Source organism: Triticum urartu, chromosome 7 (genome assembly GCF_003073215.2).
Source record: "Triticum urartu cultivar G1812 chromosome 7, Tu2.1, whole genome shotgun sequence".
Lineage (NCBI taxonomy): Eukaryota > Viridiplantae > Streptophyta > Magnoliopsida > Poales > Poaceae > Triticum > Triticum urartu.
The window spans coordinates 651385499-651402695 of record NC_053028.1 but is presented as its reverse complement, the minus strand read 5'-3'; the positions used below and the strand labels follow the sequence as shown (position 1 = coordinate 651402695).

General features: G+C 45.7%; 1 pseudogene; it reads right to left on the bottom strand.

The window, feature by feature from the left end:
- Positions 1–524: 524 nt before the first annotated feature.
- Positions 525–16599, bottom strand: LOC125519297 (annotated as a pseudogene).
- Between the last annotated feature and the right edge of the window lie 598 nt (positions 16600–17197).

The window sequence follows — 17197 nt, the reverse complement described above, 5'->3', positions numbered from 1 at the left end:
CGACCACCAAGGAGCGCGGTGCACTGGCCGCCGAGTGTCCCTGCTTATCGCGTGGATCCTTTTCTCCCTTCGTTCTGCTAGAATTTTCTGGACCGCTTATGCTTTGGCCCTCCACGTCCGCGATCACAAGCCGGTCGGTTCCGTTTTGTGATGGACACCGCTGCATGCCGGCCATGCAGCCATGTGGGTGTCACCGTGTCAGCATCTATCATCTACTACCTCTCCAAGACTAGCTTGTGTCCAGCCGGAGCCGGATGGCCCCGATCGAGACCAAGGTGAGTCGGAGTATTTGACAAAAAAACTATCATATTAGACTACGTTCAAAAAAATGACAGATAACTATCAAAATATTCTAATTTTATGACTAAAAGCTATCACTTTTGAAAAATGGTCTATTTGGACGATTTAAACGCGATTATGACAAACGGGACCCACCCATCAGGGCTGGCGTGGCGGCCCAATCAACTCCATTTGTTTTGACCATCAAGTTGACCGTTATGACAGGTGGGGCCCACATGTCATCATCAACCTTCCTCCTCCTGTGTCTCTCTTGGGCATTTCAACAAGCACGTTTTATGCATCCAAGGGAAGAAGGCGATGGCAAGGGGAAGAGCGACCTCCAGCACGACACTCACCACGACCAATTGTACGGCCGCCTCCTTCCAGCTCGCCGCTGTGGTCACGACCGCCACGCGCGCTGGAGATGAGCGGCCGCGCCGCCACCGCTGCCGTCGGCTTCCTCTGCGGCGATGATGACCAGGAAGACCAGGCGGAAAAGGAGCGTGGCGAGAAAGACGAACAGCACGACGCCATGCACGAACGACTCCATGCCGCCGGTGTCAGAGTGACTCCAACTGTACTTGTACCAGGAGTTGAGATAATACGCCGGGACGGCCGTGGATGCGGGCTCCACAACGGCGACCAGCATGGCGCCGGCGAAGAGGGCACAGGGCCGGGGCGTGCCGCGAACGAGCTCCGAGAGCAAGCACGGCCGGTCGCCGCGGAGCGTGGCGCAGGCGGCCTGCGTCGCAAGCTTGCTAGCGAGTACGCTAGGTGGAGGACGAGTAGTGCCGCTGGGTGCAGCCACGCCCGCGTACACCCCGACGGCACTGCTCCAGAGCACCACCCGCACCACCAAGTCGGCCGGTGACGTGGACCTGGCGCTCGTGCTCAGCTCCACCGATGCGGGATGTACCTGGCTTCCTCACCTGCTCCTCCAAATCGACACAAGAGCAGCTGGATGAGCTTGCTCGCGTACGTGGTCGGGCTGGAGCTCACCTGCTCTCCTCCCATGCACATAAGATGCTTGTTGAAATGCCAAAGAGAGAGAGGAGGAAGAAGAAGGTTGATGTGGACCCTATCTGTCATAACGGTTAACCTGACGGTCAAAACAAACGTAGTTGACTTCGCCGCCATGTCAGCCTTGACGGGTGAGTCCCGCCTATCATAAACACATTTAAATCGTCTAAACTGGTCATTTTTCAAAAGTGATAGGTTTTAGTCACAAAATTAGAAAATTTTGGTAGTTATCAGTCATTTTTTGAATGTGGTAGTTTAATGGGACGGGAATTCCTAATATAGTAATTTTTTGTCAAATACTCAGGTGAGTCGCGCTGGCTCGTTGCAAGCCAGATTACACCGGCGTGTTACTGTTGCTGGCTCACTGGTCGCGGTTTGAGCAGCAAAGTGATGTGTCTTTCGTTCTTTGTTTGGTCTGTGAGTGACTCAGCATCGCGCGCGGTGGCCGAGCGATGGGTCACATGCATACGGGCGTGGTGTTGTCTCCCTCGTGCGCAGTGACCTTCGCCGCAAACGGCAACGATTCCATGGCCTGAGCCGCGGGATGGCTTTGCCCCAGATCGGCAATGTCTTCGCGCTCACATGTGTCCGTGCTTGATAACCCGCGTCAGCGTCTACACGATGGCTTGCCGAGCCAATGGAAATAATGACCGTCCGTGTGATGGTGTGGTAATAGATTTCCCCCCTCCCCTGCAAACGTCCACGCGGAGGAGCACAGTGGCGTGGACTGGCCGCCGACCGGAGATCCTTATCCTATTTAGACTAGCCACAATCTGCCTATGTTACTAGTCTACATTACTATATCTATAGTAGGGAGTAACATATGTATGGTAACATGCAATACTTTATTTATTAGACTATAAACTCATCTTGCCTTGATACGTGTGATGTTACTCCTTTTCGGTTTATAAGACTTATCTCAAAATTTTAATTCTTTTATTTTATAAGGCTCAATTTGATTGTTCTCCATCACAAGTTCAGATTTCAAAATGCATTAAATTATTGCATGCAAGTATTAAGAGAAAATAACCAATGTATGCATGCATTGCAATTAATGCATTGGTAAACATTATTTTTTGACGAAAACAAGAGCATTAATTTGGTGTTTTTGTAAAGGACATGACTAACTTCCAGACGACCGGAAGACAGTAATAGATCCGAACGATTGTTTTTTCCTTTTCCAACTAATCACTCACCTAATTCTACTTTTTATACTAGCTAATCGTGGTTACTCAAAAAGATTTACTAGCTAATCGTGTTTACTACCGAGGAATTGTATGTACGCCTGCTCACTTGGGTTTTATGCATGCATACAAACTAGGAGACAAAAAAGATGATATCAGCAAAAGATTCTTTCTATTTCAAACTTTAAAATGTTTTGTAGTTCAAACCATCGCTTCGATTCAAATTCCGTCTTCACAAAACAAATTCGTCTCGATGAGATCTTCGAAACTAGATTCCATGTTGGTATGTTTCGATGACATTTTTTTTCAGGTCAAAAGTTATCACGTCTGGGCAACATAAACTATCACGTCTACAATACGTAAATTATCATGATGTTTGCACTGAAGTTATCAGGGGATATTTCAACTTTTTTTTGTCCGGGTCAAAATTTGTCATGGTATTTGTAATTAAATTATTGTGTTTGTAATACTATAGTCTAGCATCGGTGTCGTCTCTTATAAAACGGATTTTTACGGGTCGTGCTAGGCCATGCCGTTTAGGCGTGCGTCGGGCCGTGCAGTGCCAGAGATGGCCTGTTGGCCACCTATGATAAGGTTTATTGTGCGTAAAGTACCATGTTAATTACACAAAAATTATCGAGTGTATGCTTTACAACTTTTTTGCCTTGTCCAAGGTTATTATGATGTTTGTACGTAAGTTATCAGGTATGCGGTCGAATATTATCATGTTATTTACACAAAATTATTTGGTTTACATTAAAAAAACCGTAGTCAAAAGTTATCGTGGTGCTTGTACGCGAGTTATCACCTCAGTTGTGCGTATATTACCATGTTATTTACAGAAGTTATCGAGATATGTTTTTTAAGAACTTTTTTTTCGGGGTCAAAAAAATTACCGCGGTGTTTCTACATTAGTTATCTACTCTGTGATGCATATATTACCATGAGAAGTTACCGGAAGTCTTTTTTTTGGTCCCATACCATATTAAAAAAATCTCGTGGTCAAAGTTACCGGGGTGTTGTTCGTAAGTCATCATCTCTGAGATGTACATATTATACTTGTGCAGAAGTTACGGGGTATACTTTTCAAGAAGTTTTATTTCGAAGTCGAAAAGTTAACACATTGTCTAAATGTTAGTTATCAGCTCTGGTGGTGTATGTTATCATGATATTGATGTTGGGAAACGTAGCATAAATTCAAAATTTTCCTACGTGTCACCAAGATCTATCTATGGAGTCATCTAGCAACGAGGGAGGAGTGGATCTACATACCCTTGTAGATCGCGCGCGGAAGCGTTCAAGAGAACGGGGTTGATGGAGTCGTACTCGTCGTGATCCAAATCACCGATAATCCTAGCGCCGAACGGACGGCACCTCCGCGTTCAACACACGTACGGAGCAGCGACGTCTCCTCCTTCTTGATCCAGCAAGGGGGAAGGAGAGGTTGATGAAAATCCAGCAGCACGACGGTGTGGTGGTGGAAGTAGCGGGATTCCAACAGGGCTTCGCCAAGCGCTGCGGGAGGAGGGAGATGTGTCATGGGAGGGAGAGGGAGGCGCCAGGGCTTAGGTGTTGCTGCCCTCCATTCCCCCACTATATATAGGGCAAAGGGAGAGGGGGGGGCGCAGCCTTGGCCCTTCCTCCAAGGAAGGGTGCGGCCAAGGGAGGAGTCCATCCTCCCCAAGGCACCTAGGAGGTGCCTTCCCCCTTTAGGACTCTTCCTTTCCCTCATCTCTTGGCGCATGGGCCTCTTGGGGATGGTGCCCTTGGCCCATATAGGCCAAGGCGCACACCCCTACAGCCCATGTGCCCCCCCCGAGGCCGGTGGACCCCCGGGACCCTCCCGGTGGTTCCAGTACGTTACCGATAAAACCCGAAACTTTTCCGGTGACCAAAATAGGACTTCCCATATATAAATCTTTACCTCCGGACCATTCCGGAACTCCTCGTGATGTCCGGGATCTCATCCGGGACTCCGAACAACTTTCGGGTTACCGCATACTAATATCTCTATAACCCTAGCGTCACCGAACCTTAAGTGTGTAGATCCTACGGGTTCGGGAGACATGCAGACATGACCGAGATGACTCTCCGGTCAATAACCAACAGCGGGATCTGGATACCCATGTTGGCTCCCACATGTTCCACGATGATCTCATCGGATGAACCACGATGTCAAGGACTTAATCAATCCCGTATACAATTCCCTTTGTCTAGCGGTACGATACTTGCCCGAGATTCGATCGTCGGTATCCCGACACCTTGTTCAATCGCGTTACCTGCAAGTCTCTTTACTCGTTTCGTGACACATCATCCCGCGATCAACTCCTTGATCACGTTGTGCACATTATGATGATGTCCTACCGACTGGGCCCAGAGATACCTCTCCGTTTACACGGAGTGACAAATCCCAGTCTCGATTCGTGCCAACCAAACAGACACTTTCGGAGATACCTGTAGTGTACCTTTATAGCCACCCAGTTACGTTGTGACGTTTGGCACACCCAAAGCACTCCTACAGTATCCGGGAGTTGCACAATCTCATGGTCTAAGGAAATGATACTTGACATTAGAAAATCTTTAGCATACGAACTACATGATCTTGTGCTAGGCTTAGGATTGGGTCTTTGTCCATCACATCATTCTCCTAATGATGTGATCCCGTTATCAATGACATCCAATATCCATGGTCAGGAAACCGTAACCATCTATTGATCAACGAGCTAGTCAACTAGAGGCTTACTAGGGACATGGTGTTGTCTATGTATCCACACATGTATCTGAGTTTCCAATCAATACAATTCTAGCATGGATAATAAACGATTATCATGAACAAGAAAATATAATAATAACTAATTTATTATTGTCTCTAGGGCATATTTCCAACAGTCCCCCACTTGCACTAGAGTCAATAATCCAGTTCACATCGATATGTGATTAACACTCAAGGTCACATCCCCATGTGACTAACACCCAAAGAGTTTACTAGAGTCAATAATCTAGTTCACATTACCATGTGATTAACACTCGATGAGTTCTGGGTTTGAACATGTTATGCTTGTGAGAGATGTTATAGTCAACGGGTCTGAATCTTTCAGATCCGTATGTACTTCGCAAATCTCTATGTCATCTTGTAGATGCAGCTACTACGCTATATTTGGAGCCATTTCAAATAACTGTTCTACTTGGAGCTATTCTAAATTGTTGCTCCATTATACATATCCGGCATCTCTACTCAGAGCTATCCGGATAGGTGTTAAGCTTGCATCGACGTAACTCTTTACGTCGAACTCTTTATCACCTCCATAACCGAGAAACATATCCTTATTCCTCTAAGGATAATTTAGACCGCTATCTGGTAATCTACTCCTAGATTACCTTTGTACCCTCTTGCCAGATATGTGGCAAGGCACACATCAGGTGCGGTACTCAGCATGGCATACCATATAGAGCCTATGATAAAAGCATAGGGGACGACCTTCGTCCTTCCTCTTTCTTCTGCCGTGGTCGAGTTTTAAGTCTTAACTTCATACCTTACAACTCAGGCAAGAACTCCTTCTTTGACTGGTCCATCTTGAACACCTTCAAGATCATGTCAAGGTATGTGCTCATTTGAAAGTACCATTAAGAATCCTGATCTATCCTTATAGATCTTGATGCTCAATGTTCAAGTAGCTTAATCCAGGCTTTCCATTGAAAAATACTTTCCAAATAACCCTATATGCTTTCTAGAAATTCTACGTCATTTCTGATCAACAATATGTCAACATATATTTATCAGAAATTCTATAGTGCTCCCACTCACTTCTTTGGAAATACAAGTTTCTCATAAACTTTGTATACACCCAAAACTTTGATCATCTTATCAAAGCATACATTCCAACTCCGAGATGCTTACTCCAGTCCTTAGAAGGATTGCTGGAGCTTTGCATACTTATTAGCATCTTTCAGGATTGACAGAACCTTCCGGTTTGTATCACATACAACCTTTCCTCAAAAAACGTCGAGTAAACAATGTTTTGACATCCTATCTGCAAGATTTCATAAATAATGCAGTAATCGCTAATATAATTCCAACAGACTCTTAGCATCGCTACGAGTGAGAAAGTCTCATCGCAGTCAACTCCTTGAACTTGTCAGAAAACATCTTAACGACAAGTCGAGCTTTCTTAATGGTGATACCTACCATCATTGTCCGTCTTCCTTTTAAAAAATCCATCCGTACTCAACAGCCTTACGACCATCGAGCCGTTCCGCCAAAGTCTACACTTTGTTTTCATACATGGATCCTCTCATGGATTTTATGGCCTCGAGCCATTTATCGGAATCCGGGCCCACCATTGCTTCTCCATAGCTCGTAGGTTCATTGTTGTCTAGCAACATGACTTCCAAGACAGGATTACGTACCACTCTAAAGTAGTACGCATCCTTGTCATCCCACGAGGTTTGTTAGTGACTTGATCTGAAGTTTCATGATCACTATCATAAGCTTCCACTTCAATTGGTGTAGGTTCCACAGGAACAACTTCCTGTGCCCTGCCACACACTAGTTGAAGAGACGGTTCAATAACCTCATCAAGTCTCCACCATCCTCCCACTCAATTCTTTCGAGAGAAACTTTTCCTCGAGAAAGGACCCGATTCTAGAAATGATCCCTTATTGCTTTCGGATCTGAGACAGGAGGTATACCCAACTGTTTTGGGTGTCCTATGAAGATGCATTTATCCGCTTTGGGTTCGAGCTTATCAGCCTGAAACTTTTTCACATAAGCGTTGCAGCCCCAAACTTCTAAGAAATGACAGCTTAGGTTTCTCTAAACCATAGTTCATATGGTGTCATCTCATCGGAATTACGTGGTGCCCTATTTAAAGTGAATGTGGTTGTCTTTAATGCCTAACCCATAAACTATCGTGGCAATTCGATAAGAGACATCATGGTATGCATCATATCCAATAGGGTGCAGTTATGATGTTCGGACACACCATCACACTATGGTGTTCCAGGTTGTATTAGTTGTGAAACAATTTCCACAATGTCTTAATTCTGTGCCAAACTCGTAATTCCGATATTCATCTCTATGATCATATCATAGATATTTTATCCTCTTGTCACGACGATCTTTCAACTTCACCCTGAAATTACTTGAACCTTTCAATAATTCAGACTCGTGATTCATCAAGTAAATATACTCAACATCTACTCAAATCATCTGTGAAGTAAGAACATAACGATATCCACTACACGCCTCAGCACTCATTCAATTGCACACATCAAAATGTATTACTTCCAACAAGTTCCTTTCTAGTTCCATTTTACTGAAAACGAGGCTTTCAGTCATCTTGCCCATGTGGTATGATTTGCATGTCTCAAGTGATTCAAAATCAAGTGAGTCCAAACGGTCCATTTGCATGGAGTTTCTTCATGCATATACACCAATAGACATGGTTCGCATGTCTCAAACCTTTCAAAACAAGTGAGCCCAAAGATCCATCAACATGGAGCTTCTTCATGCGTTTTATACCGATATGACTTACGTGGCAGTGCCACAAGTAGGTGGTACTATCATTACTATCTTTTGGCATGAACATGTGTATCACTACGATCAAGATTCAATAAACCATTCATTTCAGGTGTAAGACCATTGAAGGTATTATTCAAATAAACAGAGTAACCATTATTCTCTTTAAATGAATAACCGTATTGTGATAGACATAATCCAATCATGTCTATGCTCAACGCAAACACCAATCTCGATGGTAGAGGGAGCGTACGATATTTGATCAACCTTGGAAATACTTCCAACACATATCGTCATCTCACCTTTAGCTAGTCTCCGTTTATTCCATAGCTTTTATTTCGAGTTACTAACACTTAGCAACCAAACCGGTATCTAATACCCTGGTGCTACTAGGAGTACTAGTAAAGTACACATTAACATAATACATCCAATATACTTCTATCGACCTTGCCAGCCTTCTTATCTATCAAGTATCTAGGGTAATTCTGCTCCAGTGGCTGTTCCCTTTATTACAGAAGCAGTTAGTCTCGGGTTTGGGTTCAACCTTGGGTTTCTTCACTAGAGCAGCAGCTGATTTGCCGTTTCATGAAGCATCCCTTTTTGCCCTTGCCCTTCTTGAAACTAGTGGTTTCACCAACCATCAACAATTGATGCTCCTTCTTGATCTCTACTTTTGTGGTGTCAAACATCGCGAATATCTCAAGGATCATCATATATGTCCCTGATATATTATAGTTCATCACGAAGCTCAAGCAGCTTGGTGGTAATGACTTCGGAGAACCATCACTATTTCATCTGGAAGATCAACTCCCACTCGATTCAAGCGATTGTTGTACTCAGACAATCTGAGCACAAGTTCAACAATTGAGCTTTTCTCCCTTAGTTTGCAGGCTAAGAAAATCGTCGGAGGTCTTATACCTCTTGACGTGGGCACGAGCCTGAAATACCAATTTCAGCCCTCGAAACATCTCATATGTTTCGCGACGTTTCAAAACGTCTTCGGTGCCTCAACTCTAAGCCGTTTAACTGAACTATCACGTAGTTATCAAAATGTGTATGTCAGATGTTCGCAACATCCATAGACAACGTTCGAGGTTCAGCACACTGAGCGGTGCATTAAGGACATAAGCGTTCTATGAAGCAATGAGGACAAACCTCAGTTTACGGACCTAATCCGCATAATTACTACTATCAACTTTCAACTAAATTTTCTCTAGGAACATATCTAAACAGTAGAACTGAAGCGCGAGCTACGACATAATTTGCGAAGACCTTTTGACTATGTTCAGGATAATTAAGTTCATCTTATGAACTCCCACTCAGATAGACATCCCTCTAGTCATCTAAGTGATTACATGATCCGAGTCAACTAGGCCGTGTCCGATCATCACGTGAGACGGACTAGTCAACATCGGTGAACATCTTCATGTTGATCGTATCTTCTATACGACTCATGCTCGACCTTTCGGTCTCTTGTGTTCCGAGGCCATGTCTGTACATGCTAGGCTCGTCAAGTCAACCTAAGTGTTTCGCGTGTGTAAATCTGTCTTACACCCGTTGTATTCGAACGTAAGAATCTATCACACCCGATCATCACGTGGTGCTTCGAAACGACGAACTTTCGTAACGGTGCACAGTTAGGGGGAACACCTTCTTGAAATTTTAGTGAGAGATCATCTTATTTACTACTGTCGTTCTAAGCAAATAAGATGTATAAACATGATAAACATCACATGCAATCAAATAGTGACATGATATGGCCAATATCATATTGCTCCTTTTGATCTTCATCTTCGGGGCTCCATGATCATCATCGTCACCGGCATGACACCATGATCTCCATCATCATGATCTCCATCATCGTGTCTCCATAAAGTTGCCTCGCCAACTATTACTTCTACTACTACAGCTAACGGTTAGCAATAAAGTAAAGTAATTACATGACGTTTATGTTGACACGCAGGTCATAAATAAATTAAGACAACTTCTATGGCTCCTGCCGGTTGTCATACTCATCGACATGCAAGTCGTGATTCCTATTATAAGAACATGATCATCTCATACATCACATATATCATTCATCACATCCTTTGGCCATATCACATCACATAGCATACCCTGCAAAAACAAGTTAGACGTCCTCTAATTGTTGTTTGCATGTTTTACGTGGCTGCTATGGGTTTCTAGCAAGAACGTTTCTTACCTACGCAAAGACCACAACGTGATATGCCAATTGCTATTTACCCTTCATAAGGACCCTTTTCATCGAATCCGATCCGACTAAAGTGGGAGAGACAGACACCCGCTAGCCACCTTATGCAACTAGTGCATGTCAGTCGGTGGAACCAGTCTCATGTAAGAGTACGTGTAAGGTCGGTCCGGGCCGCTTCATCCCACAATGCCACCGAATCAAGATTGGACTAGTAACGGTAAGCATATTGAACAAAATCAACGCCCACAACTACTTTGTGTTCTACTCGTGCATAGAAACTACGCATAGACCTAGCTCATGATGCCACTGTTGGGGAACGTAGCATAAATTCAAAATTTTCCTACGTGTCACCAAGATCTATCTATGGAGTCATCTAGCAACGAGGGAGGAGTGGATCTACATACCCTTGTAGATCGCGCGCGGAAGCGTTCAAGAGAACGAGGTTGATGGAGTCGTACTCGTCGTGATCCAAATCACCGATGATCCTAGCGCCGAACGGACGGCACCTCCGCGTTCAACACACGTACGGAGCAGCGACGTCTCCTCCTTCTTGATCCAGCAAGGGGGAAGGAGAGGTTGATGGAGATCCAGCAGCACGACGGCGTGGTGGTGGAAGTAGCGGGATTCCAACAGGGCTTCGCCAAGCGCTGCGGGAGGAGGGAGATGTGTCATGGGAGGGAGAGGGAGGCGCCAGGGCTTAGGTGTTGCTGCCCTCCATTCCCCCACTATATATAGGGCCAAGGGAGAGGGGGGCGCAGCCTTGTCCCTTCCTCCAAGGAAGGGTGCGGCCAAGGGAGGAGTCCATCCTCCCCAAGGCACCTAGGAGGTGCCTTCCCCCTTTGGGACTCTTCCTTTCCCTCATCTCTTGGCGCATGGGCCTCTTGGGGCTAGTGCCCTTGGACCATATAGGCCAAGGCGCACACCCCTACAGCCCATGTGGCCCCCCGGGGCAGGTGGACCCCCTTGGTGGACCCCCGGGACCCTCCCGGTGGTCCCGGTACGTTACCGATAAAACCCGAAACTTTTTCGGTGACCAAAATAGGACTTCCCATATATAAATCTTTACCTCCGGACCATTCCGGAACTCCTCATGACGTCCGGGATCTCATCCGGGACTCCGAACAACTTTCGGGTTACCGCATACTAATATCTCTATAACCCTAGCGTCACTGAACCTTAAGTGTGTAGACCCTACGGGTTCGGGAGACATGCAGACATGACCGAGATGACTCTCCGGTCAATAACCAACAGCGGGATCTGGATACCCATGTTGGCTCCCACATGTTCCATGATGATCTCATCGGATGAACCACGATGTCAAGGACTTAATCAATCCCGTATACAATTCCCTTTGTCTAGCGGTACGATACTTGCCCGAGATTCGATCGTCGGTATCCCGACACCTTGTTCAATCTCGTTACCTGCAAGTCTCTTTACTCGTTTCGTAACACATCATCCCGCGATCAACTCCTTGATCACATTGTGCACATTATGATGATGTCCTACCGACTGGGCCCAGAGATACCTCTCCGTTTACACGGAGTGACAAATCCCAGTCTCGATTCGTGCCAATCCAACAGACACTTTCGGAGATACCTGTAGTGTACCTTTATAGCCACCCAGTTACGTTGTGACGTTTGGCACACCCAAAGCACTCCTACGGTATCCGGGAGCTGCACAATCTCATGGTCTAAGTAAATGATACTTGACATTAGAAAATCTTTAGCATACGAACTACATGATCTTGTGCTAGGCTTAGGATTGGGTCTTTGTCCATCACATCATTCTCCTAATGATGTGATCCCATTATCAATGACATCCAATGTCCATGGTCAGGAAACCGTAACCATCTATTGATCAACGAGCTAGTCAACTAGAGGCTTACTAGGGACATGGTGTTGTCTATGTATCCACACATATATCTGAGTTTCCTATCAATACAATTCTAGCATGGATAATAAACGATTATCATGAACAAGGAAATATAATAATAACTAATTTATTATTGCCTTTAGGGCATATTTCCAACAATTGACACGTCCTCGGGAAAAAATTACGGAAGCTATCACGTGTATGATGCGTAAATTACCATGCTATTTACATAGAATTCAGGAGTGTGTTTGCCAACAACTTTTTTCTCCTGTTCAAAAAAGCTATCGTGATGTTTGTACATAAGTTATCATATTTGCGGTGCATAAATTATCATGCTATTGACAAAGATGTTACCAGAGTTTGTTTTCAACAACCTTTTCCCATTGATCAAAAGTTACCATGATGTTTGTAAGTAAGTTATATGGTCTGCAATGCGATAATCACATAGAAGTTAGCATGATGAGGCCTTCGAGTGAGACAACACATCTCATCCTCTCTTTCACGATTCTGGCGCGAAAGAGGGTAAAAGATTCGAAATCCTGATTCACTCAACTTCGCTTAGATCTCATATGTGTTGGAGCGTTGAGCGGTCAATTTTTTTCTCTAAAAATTCTGATCGGTTTTGTTATTTGTCAGTTTGGCAATTCAATAGTAGTTCAAACCAACAGATCAAATACAAGTTGTCTTGAACATAAACACTAGAAAGATGGTGGATTTATTGGTTGGCTAGCTACAGCTTAAACCAAACAACAAGAGTTCGAATCCTTTGGCACACATGTATTTTTGCGTCAAATCACAATTTAAATGTGCATGCACATAATTAGGAGGCCTAAATTAATATGACAGTTACTTTCCTAAAAATCCTGACCGAAATTATGATTTAAATACGCATGCATAAAATTAGGAGGCGCTCTTAAAGAGAAGATCGGGATAATCCTTGTTCAAATCTGCATGCATAAAATTAGGAGACGTATTTAAAGGAGATCAGGATAATTAAGCCGATCCACTAATTAGCGCAAAGATGATTAATGCGATCCAACAATTGCGGACGCTGAGAAATGGAAGAACAGGGAAGCCAATCTTCACGGCGCGGGCGCGACGCCAGGTTCGCTCGCGTAAAAAACGCGTCGCGTCGTTAGACCGTCCGATTCAGAATGATCGTCATCCGAATAGTGCGGATCTGTTGCAAACCAACAGTCGGCAGGATTTTAGCTTTGTCGTTTTGTAAATTATAAAAAGTATTCCACCACTCATCATCAACCTTGGTTGGTGAGATTTTTGAATTGAGCCTTATAAACCGGAAAGGAGGAAGTAGTAATTAGCTATGTTACCACATGGCTCTTTTTCTTCATTTATTGCTTGTCACGTTATCTATTTCATCTAGATATGTGTGATGTTAGTACCTATGTTACTCCCACCATGGGTAGTCTTAGTGTGACAGTCCATGTGATGATCGTATTGATTTCTGTACTTGTTAATTGTTATTAGGACCTCAGCGTGAGGTGTGGGGGAAGGTGGGTCACAGATATCACCGACCGCAAAATCCAAGAGAAGATTTGAATTTGATCACTCCAATTGGTTGTCCAGGCGTCGCGAGTGTACAACATAATGTCGGTGCGCCTCCACGGCATGGCGGCACGGCTCAACTTCTCCGACGGCCTGCCGTAGTTGATGCCCATCGACCCACTGGGTGGCCACCACACGGGAGATTCAGGAAGACTGGGAGGCCCGCGAGCGACTCGAGGCGGAGCAAGCCGACGAGGTGTACATGTAGGAGCTCTAGCACTTGTACCTGGAGCACGTCGAGGAGGAGCGCCAGCTGTACAAGTTGTACAAGCTCGGGGTGATGGCCGTCATCTACCTTTGCTCCAGCGATAGCTCCGGCTCCGACGACGACGGAAATGGCGATGGGGATGGCGACAGAATAGGCCAGGGTGGTGGCGGTGGAGCGGGCGAGCCCACTGGCCCAATTCCCATGACCGACTCAGACTAGGAGATGTTGATGAATGAGAGCGATAGCGAGTACTTTCTTTAGTTTTTATGCATTCTAGTTTAAATTTTGTTTAAGATATGCAAAATGGTATGCAGCTGGTTCGATCGAGTTCGAATCAAGTTCGATGATGTAGTTTGAATCAAATTTGCACTAAATTTTTGTTCAATTTTTTGAAGGAGTTAAGTTTAGGGTTTCGGTTAGAAAGGACACCTTTTTAGAGGAGCAAATTTGTCTAATGGATACTAGGCCGTTTGCTCCTCAAAATTATAGGGTGTCGGTTGGAGATGCTCTAAGTTGCGTGAAAGTGAATTTGCAATCAATGATTCTGCTTAACACCGACTCAATCATAGGGATGTCGTGGCGACAACGGTGGAGAAGTGGTGCGTGGGTGGGTGAGGGGTAGGGGGTGGAGGGGTGCACAGTACCCGAGAAGAATGGGTTTAGAGGAGCCGGGAACAACAGGGGTGGTGGCGTGAAGTGCCGCCAACCCCTGGTGGGGGACTGCCGGGGAAAAATGGAGACGGGCGGTGGCGGGGAGAGAGAGGAGGAAATCAACTGATCCAAAAAACAATAACTGAGTAATAGCCGGTCCCTATCTTTTATATGCATGGCTTCATAACAAGGTAGACTTGTAAATTTTGGGGCAAAATGTGGCTACGTGAGTTGTGCACAAAATGGATAAACTGATGCACGCTTTTTTGTAGTGTACACAAATTGTGTTATTTTTTGTTCAAATCTGCATATAATCATAGTTCGACCCCCCCCCCCCTCCCCAAAAAAAAGGACTCTGATGTACTTAAACAGAGATTTACTTAAACAGACAACTCAAACTTAGATAGATAGGTAAAGTCTTTTCTGGCTCAAATGTGTATATGTATGGCCTCTTGCATACGCGTGTGCCTCTTTTGTCAGTCAGTCGAGTGCCCGCCCCTGTTCATTTTCCCCTTTGCTTGAGCTCTTCTCCTATCCTCAGCAGCAGCTGATCCATGGAGCGACACCCGGAGGAGGCAGCTCTCGGGGCTCTTGGCTTCGCCGGCATCTGCCGCGAGACCTTCCACGTCATCCGCACCCGTCCCCCGGGTTTCACCTTCATGGACGGCATGGTGATCACGCTTTCCTTTGTTAGAGTTATATTGATGTTGGCCTTTGGCCTTTTGTATTTTAGCTTCTTAGCATTCTCTTGTACATGTATATATGATGCCTTTGGCCTCCTAGTAATATAAAGTTGCATATTTCCCTAACATGGTATTAGAGCTCTAGGTTTTTTTTCGCACAAGCAACTGGTGCTTTCCATCCATCTCGCGCTCGTCGTTGCTTTCGGCGTTGCTCACCCCTTCCATGTGGGCCCGTCTCAATCCAGTTGCCGCCAGGGGACTCCCGATCTGCCCCGATTCCTTCGTTCGGCTGCTCCTATCCCGTAAGAGCATCTCCAACAGCCGCGCTAAGCGCCGCGCGCAAAAAACCTGTTTACCGCTCGCGCTGCGGCTAGTTTTGCGCGCCCGCCTGCGCTGGCTCCAGCAGCCGCGCTACAATGCAGCGCGCGCGCCGCTCCAGCAGAGCGCAAAAATACAGCGCGCGACTCGCCGGGCATTTTGCATATATAATATTTTGGAAAAAAATGAACATGTGAAATTTGACACAAACAAGTTGATGAATAAAAGTTCATGCCCACAAGTTCAAAATCATGCCCACAAGTTCATCCAACCATGTTCAAATGCAAACTAAAGTTCAAGACATGAAAGACACATCAATCTTCATCTTCCTCGTCTTCGTCTTCGTCCTCATCTTCCGAAGACGACTCTTCCGCCTCCGAAGATGAATCTTCCTCCCTCTCCTCATCACGCACCGCATCATGCACCGCATCATGTGAAGCTCCGACGGTGTTGGCAAGATCTTCAACGGCATCTTCATGGGAATGTGTGTGAGAAGGCACATCGAAAGACATTGCACCCATGGCGGCCGGAGGTGCACCCATGCCTCCCATGAGAGAAGCAAAAATCATGCCTCCCATGGCGGCCATAGCGTCGGAGGGTGCTCCAAAGCCACCCATGCCTCCCATGGCGGCCGGAGGTGCACCCATGCCTCCCATGGCGGCCGGAGGTGCACCCATGCCTCCCATGGCGGCCGGATGTGCACCCATGCCTCCCATGGCTCCGAAGCCACCCATGCCTCCCATGGCGCCGAGGCCACCGCCACCCATGGCGCCAAGGTCACCGCCACCCATTGCACAAACCAAGGCTCTTTTTTGGATCAAGACTTCTTGTTGGGCAAGATTGACATACTCTTTTTGTGCCGCATTGAGGTTAGATGTGTCCAAGAAGAATAAGTGCTTCTCCCATTCCAACAACTTAGCTCGCTCCTCGTTGCTCACTTTCCTCTCCTCCAAAGCCACCTTTCTCTCCTCGGCCGCCACCCTTCTCTCCTCGGCCGCCAACCTCCTCTCCTCGGCCACGGCATCTTCGTTCCTTGCCATTTTCCTCACCTCATTGGCTTCGACCCTTGCCTTCACAATAGCTTCCATAGCATTTTTGAGCTCATCATCTCCTTTCCTCTTCTTCTTTTCGGTTTTGTCTTTCTTGCACCCATCCGGTCGTTTTGGCTTCGAGTATGAAACCGAGTTGGGTGTGGGGCTTCTCTTGCCGTCATCACTTGATGCATCATCCTCCTCCTCATCATCATTCATCTCAATTGCTCGCTTCCGTTTGTTGCTCAAATGCAAATCCTCCAAACCATCACGCTTCTTCCATTTCTCATCATCCTTTAACACTTCATAGCAATGAGGCAAGGTAAAGACCTTGCCTTTCTTGATCTTCCCCTTCTTGGTTGTCCTTGTCTCTTCTTTGAACAAGTTTTGTGCAATGTTGTACTACAAGAAAAACAAAACAAGTTAGCACTTCGGTCACCAAAAACAAGTATGATGAACATATATGAGATGCCACTTACTCGATCATCCTCATTTGTGCCACTTGGGTTAATCTTGTCAACTGCCTTTTGTACGGCCGCCCACTTTTGACAATCCGAGTTGATTGTCGACCATCGGGACCGAAGTGATCTCTCGGAGCGGTCAATTCCACTCAAGTTGTGAGCATCAAAGTGTTCTTTCATTCGCCCCCAATACG